Raw genomic sequence first — 22644 nt, 5'->3', positions numbered from 1 at the left:
AAAAATATATCTATTTTTGTGATTTCCTGACTTAGTGCTGGTATATTGCTCACAAGGTGAGCTATTTTGGTCAGTCCAATCATGCCTGGACTGGGCCTGCACTCAATTCAGGTACTTTGCAAATATTGTCTTATGCCTGGGCATACTTAGTCAGGATAGATGCAGACAGGCTATAAAAGCAGTTCATACATAGAGATGCTGTGCATTATATTGATTTAGACTGAACACATGATGATGCACATATTCTTCAGGCAATAGCATAGTGAGTGTCCTTATCATCTTCAAGAAGATTCAATACAGCAGAAAGTCTCGTCAATGTTGCAACATCCGCAATACATTCTGTGACATCAGAATTTATTGTTACGGACAAATTGCAAAATTCGGTGTTTTGCAGTGAATGATAGTGCAAGCATTCATATTATGAATCATCTACAACAATAATATAAAAAATAAAAATACAATATGACTCTGATTATCCAAAATTAGATTCTCCGAAATCCTCAGTTATCCAATTAAAAAAAAAATTTGGATAAATGAGGGTATCTGAAAAAAATCAGAAATCCTCGTTTATCCAAACATTCTTCGGAACCGAACTGACCGGGGACCTCGGGCTCCTAGCGGTGGTGGCGGCAGCAGCAGACCTTGGGCTCACAGTAGCGGCAGCAGTGGACCTCAGGCTCCCAGCGACAGCTGGGACCTCAAGCTCCTGGGCAGCACCACAGCCGCGGTGGGTAATGTCGGGGATCGGTGGGGGCCAGTATTATTTTGGTGAGAATTAAACATTATTTTAATGCTTTAAAAGCCTTACCTTGTTTTTTGTTGTTGTTTAAACATGGTGACAACTGATTTGCTGTTGCTACTGTGCTGTTATTAAAAAAATGACAAGTTCTCTGAAAAAATAATATTTATCTGAAATAGGCCCAGACCTGACAATTTTGGATAATCTGAGTTGTACTGTAGCAGTGAACAAAAAGTAAGGCAGTGTCTTTTGTTCATTGATTATTCAGGAATCTGATGGCAGTGGGGAAGAAACTGTCCTTGTGCCACTGAGTGCTCGTCCTTAGGCTCCTGCACCTTTTTACAGATGGTAGCAGAGTGAAGAGGGCATGGCCTGGGTGGTGGGGGTCTTTGAGAATAGAGGCTGCTATCTTAAGACCCCGCCTCATGTGGAGGGTCTCAATAGAGTTGCAATCTGGTGCCTATGATGTTGCAGGCTGAGTTAACAACCCTCTGGATGTTTTCTTTGTCCTGAGATATGGCACCTCCATACCAGACAGTGATGTAACCAGCCATGTAGAAGTTTTCGAGAGTCTTCGGAGACATATCGAATCTCTTCAAGCACCTCACAAAGGATTCTTTGTAATTCTTCATAATTTTTTCAATGTGGAAGCTCCAGAGCAGATCTTCAAAGATCTTGACACCCAAAAATTTGAAGTTCTTGACCCTCTCCACTACTGAGCCCTCAGTGAGTACTGGGTCGTGTTCCCTGGAGTCCTTGTGGTGAATTACATTGCGACCATGGAAAAGTGGTATTAGGCCAACTGGAATCCATCAATGCTGGCCGACAATTGTTGGCACTGACAGGAGAGTCATCAGACGTTGAGTATAACATTTTTAGGTCAGTTGAACTAACGAAATGCATCAGCATCGTTTTGCGATTAAACATGTAGATTAAGGCATTAAATGCTAATTTAATGTTTCTCCAAGTTTCTACACGATACAGTAAATCTGAAATTATCTTTGTGTTCAGCTTGAAATTGTCTATCGTAATCCCCTTTTTTTTCATGAAGTAAACCATTTTAAAAAAAATATCATCCAGTGTAATGCAGAAGATTTTATATCTTGGACCACTGATTCAGAGATTTGGCAGATGGGAAATCTAAACTCATTTAGCCAAATGGAAGAGAAATAAAAACCCAGCAACAGGCCATGTAACCACTAGATTGTTATACTGATGTCATGCCTAATTACTTTAGTTTTTATACTATTTTATATCCTTGTATTATTCACTAAAATATAGATTGAACTTGGTAGATGGACAATATGAATGTGGAACCGTGGCATTAGAAGTTTATTTCACACTTCTTTTTTGCAATTTTACAATATTCTACAATTCTACTCATGATGCAACTCATAGCCAACTGTGAGCTACAAGTTATTATGATGGGTAGTCAGCCCATTGACCAGTTCTTCTGCAGTCAGTGCCCTAAAGCACTGAGCTACCCCAATTTATATCATAGAACTATAGCACACTGGAGAACAGAATCAGGCCCCTTTGGTCCTTCTAGTCTGTGGCCTAGTTTTTTGGCCTAGTTCCACTGACCTGCACACCGTCATTTCCTTCCATGTTACTTGCCCCAAATCATGTTTGGCAACAGTTTATGTGATCATTTGTCTTGAGTCATGTTTTTAAAGAGTATTTTGTACCATACTGAAATGATCAGATTGTTTCAATGAGAGTCTTAAGATATATCCCAAGGGTCTTTGTGATGAAATCAATGCTAAACACTTGGAGATCAACACCTCCATGCTGTTCAGTTCTGTCATCTTTCACTGAGCCTCTTTATCCCAGCATGCACCAATGCATGTATTTCCACTTGGCTTTACAAAAACCAAGCTTCACAACATTCATGACATCTTGTTTGTCTGGGGGAAAAATATGTACCATTGATAGGATGAATCACAGTAAGGGATGTTGCTGGCTGTCAACTCCCGTGGGACATTGCATTTGCCAATTTTAGGTGTGCTACAGTTGAATAGGAAATGAATAATAAAGCTATGCCAGTTGGCTGTACTGGGAAATTTGGCATGTATGACTCAACTTGAACCATTGAACACGTAAGGCAAATTAACAAATATAGTCTTTAAAGCTAGCAATATTGAAGAGATAAATGAATAAGTGATGATTTGGGCCATTGCAACATTGTTATCTGCCAACATAACCATATAACCACTTACAGCACAGAACAGACCAGTTCGGCCCTACTAGTCCATGCCGTAGCAAATCCCCACCCTCCTATTCCCACTGACCAGCACCCGGTCTATACCCCTCTAGTCCCCTCCTATCCATGTAACGATCCAGTCTTTCCTTAAATGTAACCAATGATCCCGCCTTGACCACGTCTGCCGGAAACTCATTCCACATCCCCACCACCCTCTGCGTAAATAAATTTCCCCTTATAATTTTCCCCCTTCAATCTTAAACCATGTCCTCTAGTTTGAATCTCCCCCTTTCTTAATTGAAAAAGCCTATCCACATTTACTCTGTCTGTCCCTTTTAAAATCTTAAACACCTCTATCAAGTCCCCTCTCAATCTTCAACGGTCCAGAGAAAAAAGCCCCAGTCTGCACAACCTTTCCCTGTAACTCAGACCCTGAAATCCTGTCAATATTCTCGTGAACCTTCTCTGCACTCTCTCTATTTTGTTTATATCTTTCCTATAATTTGGTGACCAAAACTGTACACAGTACTCCAAATTTGGCCTCACCAATGTCTTGTACAATTTCATCATAACCTCCCTACTCTTGAATTCAATACACCGATTTATGAAGGCCAACATTCCAAATGCCTTCTTCACCACACCATCTACCTGAGTATCAGCCTTGAGGCTACTATTTACCATAACTCCTAAATCCCTTTGTTGCTCTGCACTTCTCAATTGTCTACCATTCAATGTATATGACCTATTTAAATTTGCCTTTCCAAAATGCAGCACCTCACATTTATCTGTATTAAATTCCATCAGCCATTTCTCAGCCCACACCTCCAGCCTTCCTAAATCACCTTTTAATCTACAGTTATCTACCTCACTGTCCACAACACCACCAATCTTTGTGTCATCCGCAAACTTGCTTATCCAATTCTCTACCCCTACATCCAGATCGTTAATATATATAACAAATAATAGTGGACCCAGGACCAAACCCTGAGGAACTCCACTATTCACCGGCCTCCAATTGGACAAACAATTGTCTACCACTACTCTCTGACACCTTCCATCCAACCACTGCTGCATCCATTTCACTACCTCCTTATTTATACCTTTTTTCCTAACCTCCTGTGGGGAACTTTGTCAACTGTTGAACAAACAAAAAAGCAAATCCTCCAACAGGGATTGGGCTGGCAACATACGACACACTAATAAATCTCCTGCCACACAAAATGAAAGATGTCTTGTTCAAAGATGTTGTGCAGAAACTAGGAATTTTCTTTAATAAAAATATTTCAGAATTAACTATCTTTTAAGTTTGCGAAAATGAGCCAGAAGAAGGGTGAGATGATTGGTCACCATAATATGTCATGAAAGAACCTATCCTTGCATTTCAATTATTGATGCCTTTCTAGATCATGCCATGTTTTGATGTGAACTAGGAAGTGAACAATGGCATGCGGTGTACAAAAAGTAATAATGGAGATTGCTGTGTTAACAGAAATGGCGCCCACAACTGCCATAAAATTTGTAGTGGCTTGACATGGCTATATTCATGGTCAGTGATGTAACAAGTACAAATCCATGAAGCCTTCCAAAGTCTACTGGGGAGAGTTGGTTGCTGTTTTCACAATAGCTCGCACCTACCTACATCTTGTCAGTTAGAAGAGTGAAATGCTTCATTTGTGAAAGGAAACTTAAGCTATTTGTGAAAGTGTTTTCAACTCAAATGCTTCAAGTTTGATTGAAATATATGGCAATGTGTATGAGGATTAGTAAACTGCATTACTAGGAGCAGTGTGCACATTTGCATCAGTTAAGATACAAAACTGATCCTTTTCAAGCCCAGGCAGGTCAAGTGATCACAGGAGTTTAACAGAGAAGGAACAGGAGAGGTGAGTACATGCACGTGAAAACTGGTCAGAATGTGGTTCCAGGACTGTTGTGCCTAATGAAGACAACATGGTGTGTGTGCAGAGGCTGCAAGTTACACAGAATCAAAAGGTGATCAGAGAGATAACAGGAGTAGGGCTATGTCTCACTATAGCTCTGTTTATGGAGCAATATTGTACTGAAGCCAGCTCAATGAGGAAAAATAGGCACAAACCTTTTAGGGAGAAGGTTTATAAAGCTATTTCATTGATGCTTTTATGGACAGTGGTGTCAGGAGCTGACCTCTGGAGCTAAGAGAAGTGGGACTAGAGGTGCAGCAGCGCTGCTGTTGCAATGTAGTCAAACATACACGCCAAGCAATGGCCATCTTCGTTACCCATAATCCCCACACAGCCAGAGAAAGGCAAAGCATTTCCAACTGCGCGGGGGATTATGGGTAACGAAGACGGCCATTGATCCCACATTAAAACAAAAAGAGATTTTGTTATAAAACCTGAGGCTCATTCTTCCAGCTCTTCTGCTCAGCACTACCCCTCTGGCAGGCTGAGCCCAACTCTTTGCTCCCCTCTTTCACCCTTCGGACTCCCCGGCTCTCCACTCTCAGCATCTCTCCTCCTTCCTTTCGAGCCATGGATCTCAGCACCCAGGTTCTTTCGCCCTTTGTCCCTGGCGGCACGGCGGGCTCCAACTCTCTTTGCTCCTGCTGGGCCTCCACGCTCTGCGGGCTGGACTCCCTCCACTCCCCCTCACCTTGCACATCCATTCCCGCTGTATATGACTACCCCAAGTCTGGCATTTACCACTGACCTCCTGCTCCTCGGTCTCGGCTGTCTTGCTGAAGGAGCAAGGGGGAACAGGAAGAAGATATTTCCAGGTCGCAGGAGGGATCCCTAAACCTAGAGGAGCCCTGGTGGTGGCTTCTGGGCCGCGGGCTGACAGTGCCATCGTGACATCATCAACACTCCCTAAATAGCCACATTCAGCACCATTGTCTTTATGGATCGAGAAGAAGTGACTCACTCTACCTGTGAGACTACACCCCCGGATGTATCGGAGTTTGTATCTAGCATCCGCCGTCAGCGTTTTTATAAAGGTAGTTGAATCAATGTAAAGGTGGAGAATATCTGGCTTTACATTCACTTTTCTTTCCCGCCCCCACCTCCCCCCCCACTATAAAAAGGCCTTTTGACTAGAACCTTGATTGATAGTTGCACAAATCACTGCTGTTTAGTTTGAGGGTAGCTGCTTTCAATATTCCACTTTAAGGTTCCACTGCTTGCTCTGCCAGGTCTGAATAGAATTACTTTCAGCAACACCAAATAAATACACAGTAACATAACTATTTGATGACGCCATTTGATGAAGCGCTGATTTGTAGATAAGTCAATGTCTGTGATGGAAACGCTTTATGCATAATGAACTGGGGGTGTAATTGCTTTAATTGATCAATCTTGCAATTTCTATTGCTGTAACGGCGTAATGTTCCTCATTTATCTGTGGGATCTATATTGCACTTTCTACATTTTATATTATTGTTTCTGCAAACTAATCTTGATAATTCTATTTGGATTTTTGATGTTCCAAGTCATAATCACATGTGAGCAAGAAGATAGTTCACACCTGCATTCTTGGGAATCCCATTACGGGAATTAAAGATTTAGGTTCAAGAATGGCCAACAGAGCATTGTGTTCAATGACCAGTATTAAGTCATCTGTCTAACAACAGTGGGTGGAACTGAGCAATCACAAATCTAATTGCCATATCAGCTGCCACTATCTGACCATTGTTTTCCCATTCCATTAGTGGGTATAATACAGAAGCAAAGAGGTGTTGCTGTCCATTTTATGATTTATCACCTATTCCATAATTTAAGACATCACATGCAAGTTTCAGTGCACAGGTGTTGAGCTGGTGTGCACTTGAAGTTAAGGCTTGCTGAGGTCGCATTGCATCAGGGCCTTTTCTCATTGCCATGGTTCAGAGGAGTTAGCCCTGTTGCAAAGCCTGGCTGAAACCAAGCATTATATTGAACCCTGCTTTGAATATCAGAGTCATTTTTATGTTTTCTAGCTTTGTCAACATCTTCAACTTTGTCAAAATTGTGAGAGGGTACAACCCCCCAAAAATGCTTCTTTCTGCGCAATCGCACAGTTACTCTTCAGGAGATTTTTTGTTTGCTTACAAAGTTTCCAAAATAACTCCAAGCATTTGGAAGCCCCCTTCAAGGCAGTAGGAGAAAAAATATCATCTTGGTCAAATGGACAGATTGAATTTCCGTTATGATTGCGATAATGGCCTGAAAGTATTTTGAGAGATGATTTTATCCCATAAGGTAACTTAACAAATGTATCAATCTCCTTATCCACATTTAATTGTGCAAATTATTGAACATCTTGGCACTGTGAATTTAACAGACAGATTAAATGATGTGGACAATGGATATTGTTCAGGTAAGAGTGACTCCCTACAAAATCAAACAATTTTGATTGGTTGTGGCACGCTCGACACTACATCATCTGAGCTTATTCAAAAATATGTACCTGTCTCCACTACATAGGACCAGCTTTTCACCATCTGTCTCACTTCTCATGCTAAACCTACTCCTGTGATGTGGTTGCTGGGTAACAATATACTGATATACCATGTATGTTGGAGTAAAGACTGTAATTGATTGAATCTTAAAAAAAAAATTTCACCCCAAATCCAGGGGTCATCTTATTTACCAAGTATACAATCCAAACCTTAGCAAAGTCTTAGCGCTCCCCCATGCCAAGTATAAAATCCAAACCTTAACAGCAAAGTCTCAGCACTCCCCCACTGGATCCATCCACCTAGTCCGACTGCCGACAGCTCTGCACAGGCTTTAAACAGCCTGTTAAAGGAACTGATGGTGGTTTATTTTAAAATAAGCTCATAAAATGTAAACCTTTACTGGCTAACTTGCTTTTAAAATATTGTGACAGCATCACACCACTGGTCAGTGGTAAATGCCAGATTTGGGGTAGTCATATACAGCGAGTATAGCTCAAAACCTACATTTTAAGTGGAAATTCTGACATATATGGTATTTAGAAGCCAATTCCAGTGACTGGTTATTTTTCCATGAACACTTGAATGTTAACTATTGTGCATTATTGAACCTAGATTGAATTTGCTCATCTGTTAAACCACATGTGAACTTGTCCCACAGTATAGATACACCAAATAAAAAATGGGAGTGCATTGTTCAGAGTGCATATGACTCTCACCTCATCTCATTCATCATCCGTAAGACTAGATATATTGTTCTTATTTCATAGAAAGCCAATTTTTTTAAGCAAATCAATGGATTAAGCTGTAAAAAATGTCAATAAGCAACCTTTATTAGCGAGTCATTGTCAGGACCACTTGATCCCACATCAAAAACTCAATCTCTGTAACATCCAAAATATCTCAAATGACTGAATTCATTATTTTTTTCCTCTCCATTAAATCAGTGTCAGGCATCATCAAACATAATAGTGGCATCAAAAACTGCAAACTCTCCCTCTTCTCAGAAGATGATGTCAGTGGCATGTGAATCCTCAATTCTCAGTCATATTACCAAAAATATTTGTGACAATGTCTGATTCTTCTAATTTTAATGTGCATACCTATTTTGGAGTGGTAGTCTTCCTTCCAAAACAATTGTACACATCTTGTACAAGATTTAGCTGTAACATGCCCCCTTACGACTTGGTGGGATACATATATTTTTTCAAGAGCAATGAAATAATAAGTTGTAGCAGACTGCACTGATCCACAAGCAAACTGGGCCATGGAGGTGCAGGCTCACACTGGGCTGACATCACAACAGTCCTGAGGGTGGGGGGGAGACACAAAGGATTGTGGGGGTCTTGCTCATAAGCTCTCGGAGAGTTCCAGTAAAGTCGGTTGGTTGGTTCAGCTCACTCACAGCTTTCGTGTGGTTTTTCTTTCGTTCACTGCACAGCACACTGACCACAGTTGTGATCCCAACGGTTCAAAATGGCATTTTGGACCCCACAATGAACAACATGAGCACACAGAATGCAGACTTGCTGAAGCTGCCGACCTTTTGGACCTCACAGCCGCTAGTCTGGTTCGAACAGGCTGAGGCACAGTTTCAGGTCAGGGAGATCATCGCAGACTCCACAAGATATTACTACATGGTCAGTTCACTCAACCAGGAGACTGCCGGATGAATCATCGACTTCTTCCATCAGCTGGCAGCAGCTATGAGGCAATTAAGGCACTCCTTATCCACATCTTTGGCCTTTCCCGCTGTGAACACACGCCATCCGCCCTTATGAATTATATGCTAGTGTTAATGGACGGCCACAGGCCCTGCTTACTGTTCGAGCAGATATTTCTCAAACAGATGCCGGAAAACATTCGCCTACTCCTCAAGTGTGATGACTTCAACAACCCATGCTGGTTAGCAGCCTGTGCAGATGTCCTGTGACATGCCAAGCAATATGTCAGGGTGTCTGTTGACCTAGTTTCTGCGTCACGCCCAGTGACTTGTCTTTCTCCCACTCCACCGAGGAGGCCGTCGACAGCCACAGCAGGTGGAGACTCAAACTTGAAGCCAAGGAGTTTCTACTATCAGAAATGGGGTTCTGGAGCCTGCCACTGCTGTCCACCTTGGGGCCGGCTGTCACTGATGGCTACAAAGGTTGGCCACCAAAACAGCCTCCTTTATCAATGAGACCAGCATTCAGGGCGGCGTTTCCTCATGGACACGGGCTAAGGTCAGCGTCTTCCCCGCTCGACTGAGTGACCCACGCAGGGAAGTCGGGACCGTCCCTCACTGCCGCCAACAATAGCAGCATACGCACATACGGGGTGTGGACCATCCTGCTTGGGTTCAGCTCCTACCGTTTTATCTGGACATTCACTTTGGCTGACATGTTTCAGCCCATACTGGGTGTAAACTTCCTTCAAGAAGAGCACTGCCTCCTGGTGGACCTCAAATGGCATCGTTTGGTCAACTGCAGACCTTCACCCTTCGAGAAGCCAAGTTCCCAGCTCCCCACCTCGACTTGTTAACTTTATCGCGAAACGAGTTTGGCAACATCCTAGCAGGATTCCTGGCCATTATAATGCCACAGTTCTCCACAGTGGTCCCAAAATGTGGCATCCAGCACCATATCTCCATGCAGGGTCCGTCGCTACACACCCAGCAAGCTATGGTTCGCCAAGGAAGAATTCAGGAAGATGGAAGAGATGGGAATCATTTGGCACTCAGACAGCCCATGGCCCTCTACGCTTCATATGGTGCTGAAGTATTCTGAGGGATGGAGACCTTGTGGGGACCACCACCGGCTAAATGATACCATGACAGCCGACCGGGGTACCCAGTTCCCCACAACCAGGACTTCATGGCTAATCTATACAGAGTGAGGATCTTTTCAAAAATTGATCTGGTCCAGATGTACCACCAGATCTCTATGCACGCCAGCAACATCCCAAAGACAACCCTCATCACTCTGTATAGTATTCGGCTGAAAGGTTTTCCAGAGGCTCATGGACTGGATTGGGCATGGCCTGGATTTCATTTTTATCTACCTGGACGACATCCTCATTGCCAGTTGTTTGCGACTGGAGCACCTAACCCACCTGCAGCTGTTCTGCCAGTGACTAATCGACTACAGCCAAGCTGTCAACCCACCAAAATGTTAGTTCAGCTGCCAGGATCATGCGATCTCTTTTCAAGCTGCTGTCCAGTCAGACCAAAGAACTCAGCTGGGATGCAGAGTCTACAACAGCTTTCGACCAGGCCAAAGATGCTCTGACTAACGCCACCCTTCTAGTGCATCCGCACCTTGATGTGCCCATCACCCTCATAGTCAACATATCAAACATGGTGGCGTCTTAGATCAACTGATTAATGGATATTAGAGATGGCTTGCCTTCTCCAGCAGACACCTGCAGCCCCAGGAGCAGAAGTATGGTGCTAGTCCTCTACCTCACCATATGCCATTTCCACTATTTCCTCAAAAGATGGGATTTCATGGTCTTCACTGATCAGAAACCCCTCTTTTTTGCCTTCACCATGGTGTTGGACCCATGGTTGGCAAGGCAACAGAGTCACCTCTCATATCTCAGAGTACACGACAGCTATCAAGGACATTTCCGGCAAGAACAACCTCGTGGCTGACGCTGACCCATACATCCGTCTTCTCTGTCCACTCCCCGTCCCCCAGACTATACGGCCCAGCGGCAGGATGGCGAGATACCAACCTGCCGCACTGCAGTCTTAGGGGTACAGCTGGAAGGCATGCTTTTCGGGCCATCTGAAACCACACTTCTCTGTGACGTATCCACTGGCTGACCTAGGCCCATTGTTTCTGCCACGTGCAGGCACAACGCACTACATGGATTGGCCCACCCATCCATCCGGGTGACAACACAACTGATCACAGACAGATTCATGTGGTGTGGCCCACGTAAACAGGTTGGCTGCTGGGCTAGAACTTGCCTGCACTGTCAGACATCCAAGGTGCAGAGGCACATGAAAGCCCCTCTTCAGTCCTTCCTGCCAACACACAGACGATTTGACCACGTCAATGTGGACATCGCCGGGCCACTGCTGGTTTCCAGAGGTGCCACATACCTGTTCATAGATACATCATACCACAGCCTACCACTCACAGTCTAATGGCCTGGTGTTAAGGTTCCATTTGAAGTCGGCCCTCATGGCGCAGCTCCGAGGCCCAAATTGGGTGGACGAGCAGCCTTGGGTGATCCTTGACATCCGCACAGTGCCAAAGGAGGATTTGGGCAGGTCTTCCATTGAGATCGTCCATGGGGCTTCACTGACAGTCCTGGGAGAGTTTGTGCCAGGAGGAAACACCTTCAGCGCTGCTAACACAACTTCATGAGAAGGTAGGCACTCTGGCACCCATCACAATTTCACGCCCATGTCCAGCTCCGTTCTACATCCCGAAGGATCAAGAGGACTGCAAATACGTCTTCATAAGGAGAGGTGTGCATGAGACGTCCCTTCAGTGTCCTTACAAGGTGTTATTACACAACAGGACTACATGCCTTTTGGACATTGGGGATAGGCAGAAAACGTTCACAGTCAACCGCCTCAAACCGGCACACCTTGACCTCGACCAACCAGTAACTGTTCGAGGCCCGAGGTGGAGAAGTCAGCCTCCCAAATATACCAACTCTTTTCAAACTGTGGACATGGCACCTCCAAACACTGCTTCTGGTGGGGGGGGGGGGGGGGGGGGCGGGGGTTGGAGTCATGTAGCGAGCTGAACTGATTCACAAGCAAACCGGGTCACGGAAGTGCAGGCTGCACTGGGCTGACACAGCACACTGACTAATAAGTTAAGATTGTTTCATAGATCAAAGGCAATCCATTTATTTGAATTTATGATAAGTTTGATTTGTATACCTTGGTGTCGAAGTTTGACCAGATTTCAAACACCTTCCTTTCCAAAGAGCAGAATCATTATGCAATTTTATTTAAGGACATGCTTCTTTGAAATTAATCAATTCTTTTACACAGCTAGGACTTTTGATGTATATCACACATTGCAAATTCCTAATTTTGATGATTTTATCTTAGAAATTAATTCCTGCATTATCAAAGGGTTTTGGCTTATCTAAAAGACATCAATTTCCTAATTATAGCCGCAGGAATTTGTCTTTCAAATTTGGGCACACATAGACTGCTATCATGGGTCTTGGCACAATAGCTTCCAATTTAAAATGCTTGAAACAGGCTTCAATCAAGCGAGATAATTGTAAGACTTAGTGAATCACACAAATTCTTAGTCGTCAATATTTTGGGTGCTTTCTAGTTTACACTTAACTCAGATTATTAATCAATAATTGTATCGCACTTGTCTCCAATTGAAAAAACTCAAAACTCCAAGTGGATCTGAAGAAATGTTTCAATCTCAGCATGATGAATAAAGTCAGATAACTGTTCAACTATCTAGCTAACCAATTTATTATAAATATTAAACATACCTACATTTTCTAAAATTCGTGATATTAGGTCATAACAATTCTGAAAGAAATTAGGATAAAAATTAATTTATATATCAATATATTTTTATATATATAAAAAATGACTCCACTCACAATTGCTTCACTATGTTCTTGTTACAACAAGATGCTGCTCCAATAAAATATTTCTGTTTAAATTTTAGCATAGCAGCAAAGGGAAAAAATTTTAATGATAAATTTGGTAAAAGCTCATAGTCAGGGTGATGGGTCTTCAATTTTCAATGTTAAATAATTTTTCAGGATCATTAGATTTAGAGCAAGAACCATATAATTTCCTCCAAATTACCTAAAGAACTTTAATTATTGATATCCCGAAAAACATCAAGTTTGGCTGCTTGTTCATCATTGATTTTCTTCATATTCTGAACAAGAACTTTCAAGGCTTGCAATTATATTTTGCTTCAAACCAATTTGGACCATTTCTAACCATACTTTCAACATATTCAAGTAAATCCTCATTTGTAGCTTGATTTAAAATAGGACTAAACTTACTCTTGGGGATAAGATACCATTCTTTAAATATCAAATTTTTATTAAAAACTAATATAGTTCAAACTTTCTTATACATTTCTATTTAACTAGTGGTCTCACCACTTTTCAGAGTTCAAATTTCAAATTTATTGTCAAAGTACATACATGTCATTACAAATAACCCTGAGATTTTTTTTTGTCAACCACAGTGCCATTATCCTACTCTCTCTTCCCCCATCTCCATGGGACAAACCTATTCAGAAGGCCACACAAGAGGTCCCTAAACATCCTCAACGTTACTTCTGTGCTTTTCCGAGAACATCTGTTCCCAATTTACCTTCCCCAATTCCTGCCTAATCCATTGTAATTAGCCCTTCCCTAATTAAACTTTTTACCATTTGGTCTACTCCTTTCTTTGTCCATTGTTATGGTAAAGGTCAAGGAATTGTTTTCACTTTCACCAAATACTCCCCTACTGAGAAATTTGTCACCTGACCAGGTTTATTACCCAGTACAAGTTCCAGTATGGCCACTCCTCTAGTCGGCTGGTCCACATATTGTGTCAGGAATCTTTATTGGATACACCTGACCAATTCTGCCCCATCTATCCCTCTTGCAGTAAGGAAGTCCCACTTAATATTTGGGAAATTGAATTCTCCCATAGCAATAAACCTGTTATTTCTGCACCAAAATCTTCCACTAGCTGCTTCTTGGAGTCCTGAGAGCTATATGAGGGTTGATGGACAACTCCCAATACAGTGGTTGTTCCCTTCTGGTTTCTGATTTCCAACCACACTGACAATCTCTCTGCAATTGTGATACTAAACCCTGATTAGTGATGCTATTATTCACCCTTCCCCCCACCCCCCACCCACTGCTTACCTCCTATCTAAACTCTGGTACCTGCATCAGCCAATCCAGCCCTTGTGTCACAACATCGTAATTCCATGTTCTGATCCTGCTCTCCCTTATTCCTAATATTTCTTGCATTGAAATAAACACATATCAAGGCCTCCAACTAACTACATTTATGATCTCTCCACTTTCTTTCCTTCCTCACAAACTCACTACACAACGCATCAACCTTTCCACTCTCTGCTCTATTCTTACCTTTTCCCTGTTCCCATCCCCTGGCCAAACCAAACTCCAGAGCAGCATTAAAAACCCTTCCCACAAGGATTTTTAGATCCTATAATATTCTTATACACGGGTTAATTAATTTTGCTTTACCATTTCTATTTATAATTAACAGAGTAACAGAAGAGAGGAATTCAGAACTCAATTCTATACTTCTCAACTGGTCACCAACCTTTCAATTTCTTGATAAGTTGGAATTAACTGTATTATTGAAGTCTTGATTGGAGAGAGTGATTTATTTGACCAACAAGGTGTATTCCTTGAGATCCCAAATGAACTACTAAAGATGTTTGATAAATTTTTTGTATAACTTGCACCATTAATAAAAATCTAGTCTAACACTATTAGACTTTGGAGAACAGACTCAGTTTAAATGAATCAAGAAGTATCTCTGATTCCATTTGTAATTGTTTGATATTTTTTGTTAGTCTTCACAGTAAGTTTGTGATTTATACGAATATTAATAGTACTACATTCTTTATACTTGACCCAATTCTAATAATAATTGATATTGATACCTGATTAGGTTAATCACTTCCCTTTATTTGATTGACTCCTAAATATGTTGTTGCAACGATTCAGGCGATTATCATACTTTGTTGACCTAATCACATTCTTGTGCCAAATATTTTCTTTCCGAGAAGAACCTTCCTTTATTATCCAACATGGAGACCCCACCATTATCACTATTTAAGGTTGCCTGCATTTCCCTGTACAGAGAGCAACACTTTTTAGCTCACTGAACCCTTTAAGGGAGCACTTAGAAATCATGAACCCCAATCATCAATGACAGTTTAAAAGACCTAATATATTCACAAGCATAGTGAGAAAGTAAATAAACCCACCAGTAGTGGAATAACTACCACTCAGACCTTTGGTTGAGCTTTAGGCCCACCATGGGCCTGGGCTACCCCCTGTGCCCCTCGCTCCCCGCCACAGAACTGGCTACCCCCACTGCCCCTCGCTCCCTGCCATGCCCCAGCCACCCATGCTGCTCCTCGCTCCCCACCGCAGCCCGGCTGCCCCCCCACCCCCCCGCTGCTTCAGACACCACCACCTGTGCACCCTTCTCGTTGTTCACTTACTGGCTGGAAACCGGTACTTCGGAGCCCCCTCCTTGCACACGCTGCAAATCTTCATGCCACTGCCGCTAACTCCCAGAAACCACCACGCATGTCATCCCGGCAATGGCGCAGCGTCAACCCTGCCCCACAGTCACCAGCTTCACTCACGCAGATCGTTCTTACTCCCCATCATTCCTTATGCGAAACACCTAATCCTTTCCACAGAATCCTTGGGTTCCAAGGATCCCAGTTTGGGAAACACTGGTCTATGGCATAAATGTACCCATGTTACTGCACTTGGAAAGTTCTTTAACAGCAAAACTGCTTGAGGATGGAGAAACAAATGTTGTACCCAAATCATGCACAACTTGTGGAAAATATCTGTATTTCTGCCATCAGACGCTTATTCTTAAATTGCTTTGAACAGGATTTGAGTAATGTGTGTCTAATTTTAAATGAATACATCAAGAAGGGAGTAGAAAGTTTCTAGCTAAAATTGAACATACCAAAATTGCAAGAAGAGGAGCAAAAAATTGATAAAACCATTTGAAATAGAGGAAATACAAGATATATTAAAAAAGCTACCGAACAATAAAACGCCTGGGGAGGACTGATTCCCAATAGAATTCTATAAAACATTAAAAAAGTTACTAATTCCTCCTCTCCTGGAAGTAATGAACCAGATAGAAGAAACACAAAACTTGCCAGATTCATGTAAAACAGCAATAATTACAGTAATACCAAAGGTGGGGAAAGATCCACCAATACCAGTATCATATTGACTAATATCTCTACTTAACTCAGATTATAAGATAATAGCAAAACTATTAGCAAATAGATTGTCCTACTGTGTACCAAAAATAGTAAAACTAGATCAAACTGGATTTATTAAGGAAAGACGAACAACGGACAATGTCTATAAGTTCATTAACTTAATCCTTGCAGTACAAGGAAATAAGACGCCAACAGTGGCTGTTGCTTTAGACGCAGAGAAAGCCTTTGACAGGGTAGAATGGAATTATTTATTCAAAGTATTACAGAAGTTCAACCTACCAGAGAAATATATTAATTGGATTAAAGCATTATATAAGGGTCCAATGGCGAAGGCGACAGTAAATGGATATATATTTCAAATGGTTTTATCAATTTGTTTTGCTCCTCTTCTTGCAATTTTGGTCATTCAATTTTAGCTAGAAACTTTCTACTCCCTTCTTGATGTATTCATTTAAAATTAGATACACATTACTCAAATCCTGTTCAAAGCAATTTAAGAACCGATTTAAATTAAGCAGATCAACTAGGCAGGGATGTCACTGTTCGCTTTAGCAATGGAACCATTGGCAGAACTGATAAGAACAGAAAATAAAATAAAAAGGATAAAAATAAAAGAGAGGGAATATAAAATCAGTCTATTTGCAGATGACATCATAGTATACTTAACAGAACCAGAATTATCAATAAAAGAATTACATAAGAAATTGAAGGAATATGGAGAAATATCGGGGTACAAGATCAACTTAAATAAAAGTGAAGCGATGCCAATGAATAATGCAGATTTCACAAAGTTTAAGAAAGAATGACCATTTAACTGGCAAACACAAGCAACCCGATACCTAGGTATTAGACTAGATAATAATCTAGGCCATCTATACAAGTTAAATTATCAGCCATTAATGAAGAAACTACAAGATGACTTAGAACATTGGAAAGATTTACCACGAACACTGATAGGAAGGGTAAATTGCATTAAAATGAATATCTTCCCAAGGATACAATACCTATTTCAATCGTTACCAATTCCCTTAACAGAGAAATTCTTCAATGAGCTAAAGAAAATAATAAGGAAATTCTTATGGAAAGGGGGGAAACTGAGGATACCGCTAGATAAATTAACAGAATGGTTCAAACAAGGGGGCTTACAGCTACCAAACTTTAAGAATTATTATAGAGCAGCACAATTATGATATCTATCAGATTTTTATCAAATAAGGGAAAAACCAGATTGGACCAAGATAGAGCTAGATAAAATAGGGGAGAAGGTACCAGAACATATACTTTATAAGTGGGATGAAAAGCTAGTGCAATATAGTACTGTACCATCTGCTCAACATTTGGAAGAAGATTCACGTAGAAAGGAAAAAAACAAATTACCAACTACCAAAATTACTATTGATGCAAAATCAACTAATCCCTTTCACAATAGATAACCTTTCCTTTAGAGAATGGGACAGAAAATGGATTAAAAGAATAGAAAATTGTTTTTTTGGGAAATAATTTATTATCATTTGAACAAATGAAGTACAAATATGGAATAACTCATGGTACAATGTTTGCATACCACCAACTGCAAAACTACTTAAAGGATAAATTGGGAAGCAAACTGAGGTTACCAGAAGGAAGCAGCTTTGAATATGCGATTACAGACACAATGATAATTAAAAGATTTATAACAAACATGTACATCAAGCTGCAAGAGAAAGAAAATGATGAAATAAGCTGTAAACTCAAACAAAAGTGGGAACAAGATCTAAACATAAAGATAAAAAATGAAAAATGGGAAAAGCTATGCTCTAGAACTATGAGAAATACAATAAATATGAGGTTACGCATGATACAATATAATTAGTTACACAGGCTATATATCACACCCCTAAAGTTAAATAAATGGGACCCAACAGTATCAGATAGATGTTTTCGCTGTAAGAAGAAAACCCAACAGTATCAGATAGATGTTTTCGCTGTAAGAAGGAAATGGGAACAACAGTACATGTAATTTGGGCATGTGAGAAAATGAAAAAGTTTTGGGAAGATCTAAACCAGATATTAAATAAAATCACAAAAAGCAACATCCCAAAAAATCCAGCGAACTTTCTTCTAAGTAATACAAGAAGTAAACTGGACAAAGCGCAAAAAAGATTTATTATGATAGCCTTAGCTGTAGCAAAAAAATGTATAATGTCAACTTGGAAATCAAAAGAGAGCCTGAGAATACAGCAATGGTACATAGAAATGAATAAATATATTCCATTGGAAAAAATAACACCATCAGACTCCTCAACAACCAACTCAATCAGGGACCCATTTAAGGACACTTGCTTTTCCACTTTATTGATTATTTTTAATAATCTGAGTTGCACAGATTGCTTTCATTTTGTTTTTTGTTGACAAATGTACCTTGAGTACAGTTTTTTCCTGCCCTACCAATTGGTGGTAATTCTGCCATGTATGTGCTCTGACAATAAATCTGAACTTTATTTTTAACATGTTAAAGGGTCATTATACTGGTGGTATTTTCCTTTATTAAAGCAAACATGACATATTACTTCCAAGAATAAATCAATTTCTGATCTTTGCTGTTATATAGACTAATTTATTGTTATATAGACTAATTTATAACATACACTAAATGGCAAGGTGTTCCCTGTGTTGATACTGTGGCACTTGATATTCACATTCCTTTATCAGTGATCCACACATCTGTCAAGGATTCAGCAACACTTCCCCCCCCCCACCCCGAAAAACTTCATCAAAAAATCTTAGATGATAAAAGATTCAATTCAGTTCAACAATGGTATTAATATGAAGGATTTATAAAGGAGTTAATGTTGCATTCTCGACATCTGTTACTAAAACTCCATCTTCAGGAAAACAGATCATTCATAAAAATTGATAGATCCTTTAAAGCATTTAAAATTATTTTTAACCTTCTATGCAAGAGCTAATATTTAATCAGGATTGCAATAATGGCAAAGTAGTGTCCACATAATATTTAGTGAAACCATGAAAAACAATGGCAGAGAAAATGGTGACTCATTCATTATAACTGAGGCACTATTGCTTTTGTTAAAGTGATATAAAGGTTAGAGTTTGTATATTCCATGAGGTGGCAATCAGATTCTGCATGTGATTCTTACCACTAGCGTTGGATAACCTGCCAACTGCAGCAGACTGGCCAGGCTGGTGTGAGCGGGCTTTGTTTGAGGCACCTTTTCTAGACCCTTCGCTTATTGCAGTGTGAGTAGTGCCTCCTTAAACAGGGCTGTTCAAGACATAAAGGGTGCTGCCTCACCGGATATTTGGTCTGTAATCCACGTGCAACCACTGTGCCCCAGTGCCTGTAACTATGGCTCCCAGCTGGTCAAGCTTACTGCTTTGCAACTTGTCTGTCACTACAGGAGTTGGGTGTGTTGAGGATACCCTGCTGCTCAGAAAGGAACAGCGTGTGCGTGAATGGATTTTAGGTGAGTAGGTGGTTGCACAGGTCCAGACCCACCCTCTCGACATCCCCTCCCTGATTCACCAGCATGATGAGTTTTAAGATGGTTGGGAGAGGTTCTGTTGCAGTGAATGGCCAGACCAAGCTTCGATGCAAGAGGTGTCCTTTTTGTGCTTCACAGTATGTGTTTGGTAGATGGCCGTTGACTGTACAAGAAGGTTCATCCACACTTCGATATTACTGAAGCAATATTACTGACCACTAAAAATGGTCAACAGTGCTGCCCAGGACACTTTGGGGAATGTCAAGTGCCAAGCATCAGGACTAGTTTGAGGAGAGCAACTAATCTGTGCAAGACCTTCTAAGAGCTAAAACAGTTGCACACCAAGGTCTTCTTCAACACCCAAACTCAAGTTCCAAAAAATGTGCCTTTTTGAGTGCAAAATCAGCTTTACAGGGGCAGCTCAGAACTATGAAAGACAAGTGGTAGGCAAACAAGGCCAAGGAGTTACAAGCCTTTGTAATGATTCAAGAAGCTTCTATGAAGCAATCAAGGTTGTATACGGTCCATCAAAACAAGGTACCTCACAACTCCTGAACAAAGACAGTAGATCCATCTTCACTGAGAAATCAAAGCACGTGAAAAGATGCAAAAACACTTCCACGTTACTGCTGAATAGACCAGGAAACATCACCGATTAAGCAGAGTACACCCTCTACCAATATTATTCGAACTAGATGCTCCCCCTACTCTTCAGGAGGTCATCAAAGCCATCAAACAGCTAAAACCCAGGAAAGCACCAGGCCCTGATGGTATTGCAGGAGAGATCTACCAGTGTGGTGGTACACACTGACATCATGCCTGCACCAGCTGTTCCCAAAGTTGTGGGGAGCTGCAGAACTACCACAAGATTTCAAAGATGCATCAGTTGTGACCATCTACAAGAACAAGGGAGAAAAGAGAGATTGTAACAGTTATTGTGGCATCTCTCTTCTGACAGTTGCAGGAAAATACCTCACAAAGATCTTCTTTAGATGTTTAGTGTCCAACATCAATGACAACATCCTTCCAGAAAGCCAGTGTGGTTTTCGAGCATGCCATAGAACAGTGGATAGGATCTTCTCACTGAGGCAGCTTCAAGAGAAATGTGTTGAGCAGCAGAGAATTCTCTATGACACATTTGTTGATCTAACCAAAGCATTTGGCACTGTTGGTAGAGATGCCAGTGGAAACTTACAAAAATTCAGATCCCCCCCCCATGCCTAACCAACATCATCCATCAGTTCACAAAGGTGTGGAAGGCTGCATCAATGTGCGTGATGGTTTGTCATACCCATTTCCCATCAGCAATGGCATAAAATAGGATTGTGTTTTGGCTCCTACTCTGTTTGGACTATTTTTTGATGTTTTTCTTCAGGATGTCACATCAGTCCTGAAGTTAGGGGTCTTCCTATAAATGAGAGTTGATGGCGGCTCCTCAACCTCGCAAGACTGAGAGAAAAAAAAACAAAAGTCAGGGACATTGTGGCTCATGAGCCACAGTTTGCTGATGACTGTGCACTGGTTGCCCACTCTCTTGAAGACTTACAGGGGATCACTAGTCACTTTGCCAGTGCTATCAAGAGCTTTGGATTGACAATCAGCCTGAAAAAGACAGAAGTTTTGTATGACCCAGCCACTGGCTCAAGCTACGAAAAACCAACTACAAAGAATCAAGCTACAAAGAATCAACAAGTTTTACTACCTGGGCAGTACAATAACATCCTCAGCTTCTTTAGATGTAGAGATTGAGTCAAGAACCAGAAAGGCCTGCTTTGCCTTTGGCCAGCTGAAAGATCAGGTTTGGTCACAGAACATCAGGTGGGTTACCAAGTGCAAGGTGTACAGGGCTGTTGTCATTATCAGCCTTGCTACATGGATGTGAAACATGGTGCCAATATCAGAATTACTTACGTCAGCTTGATCAACTGTAGAAGTGTCACCTACATTCTCTGATAGAGATCACCTGGCGAGACAAAGTCCTTTCTCGAGCCGGAATGCCAGCAGTTTCAAGCTTAGTGATGTCACCCAAACTGCGCTGGGCAAGACATGCTGTCGGAATGCTTGACAGAAGACTTCCCAAGGACATCTTGTGCGGCCAACTGTCCAGCGGTACATGAAAATGAGGAGGCCAGAGACAATGGTACAGGGATGCTCAAGAAAGCTGACATTGCCCCCAAAACATGGTAGGATCTAGCTCAAGATCGCTCGCAGTGGAGGGACACCATCAGAAAAGTTGTGGACACTCAAAGAGGCAACAGAAGAAAGGTACAGGAAGCGTCGCAGCATAGCTTCTAGCCCTCCTGTCCCTCCAGGCCTCACCTGCCAAGGATGTGGCAAGCAGTGCCTGTCAAGGATCGGCCTGTACAGCACAATGCACATATCAAACCACACAAACTGACTGAAAGGAACCATCATCATCCTACAGGATGTGGATAGCTAGAAGACGACGACAACAAAGGTTAAAAAAATATTGCCAGCATCAAACAATTGCCAGTTTTAGCACATTGTATCTAGAAGCTATCCAGCCATATTTCTCCAATGACGGCATCAAGGACTTCAGTATGGGAAAAAAAGTGTGCAATGTTCATTCTGGCATTATATTTAAAATAATGTTTTGTTATCTGATAAACACAAGATTGGATCTAATTTCTGACTTAACCTTAATATAAAGCAGAACAAGTTTATATTTTTAAAATAAAAAGATGTGAAATGCTGGAAAAAGCTCTCCAGGTCAAACATCTATCGAAGCAAGAGGGGAGTTAGCAAGTTGGATAACATTGACAGAAGCTGCTGGAAGTGTGGAAAGCAGAGCCCAGACATCTCGCTCATCCTAAGCTCAGCACACCCTCACCTTCTCT

At 41.4% G+C, this 22644-nt stretch overlaps 1 long non-coding RNA gene across 2 annotated transcripts in view; it reads right to left on the bottom strand.

The window, feature by feature from the left end:
• Nucleotides 1-7704, bottom strand: part of LOC138760100 (uncharacterized) — a 64952-nt gene extending 57248 nt beyond the window's left edge. For both annotated transcript variants that reach the window (XR_011355404.1, XR_011355405.1), the window contains exon 1: nt 7613-7704. This is a non-coding gene — a long non-coding RNA (uncharacterized lncRNA). The remainder of the gene's footprint in view (nt 1-7612) is intronic.
• Between the last annotated feature and the right edge of the window lie 14940 nt (nt 7705-22644).

Source organism: Narcine bancroftii, chromosome 4 (genome assembly GCF_036971445.1).
Source record: "Narcine bancroftii isolate sNarBan1 chromosome 4, sNarBan1.hap1, whole genome shotgun sequence".
Classification (NCBI taxonomy): Eukaryota; Metazoa; Chordata; class Chondrichthyes; order Torpediniformes; family Narcinidae; genus Narcine; species Narcine bancroftii.
This window is presented reverse-complemented; position numbering and strand designations above follow the sequence as displayed.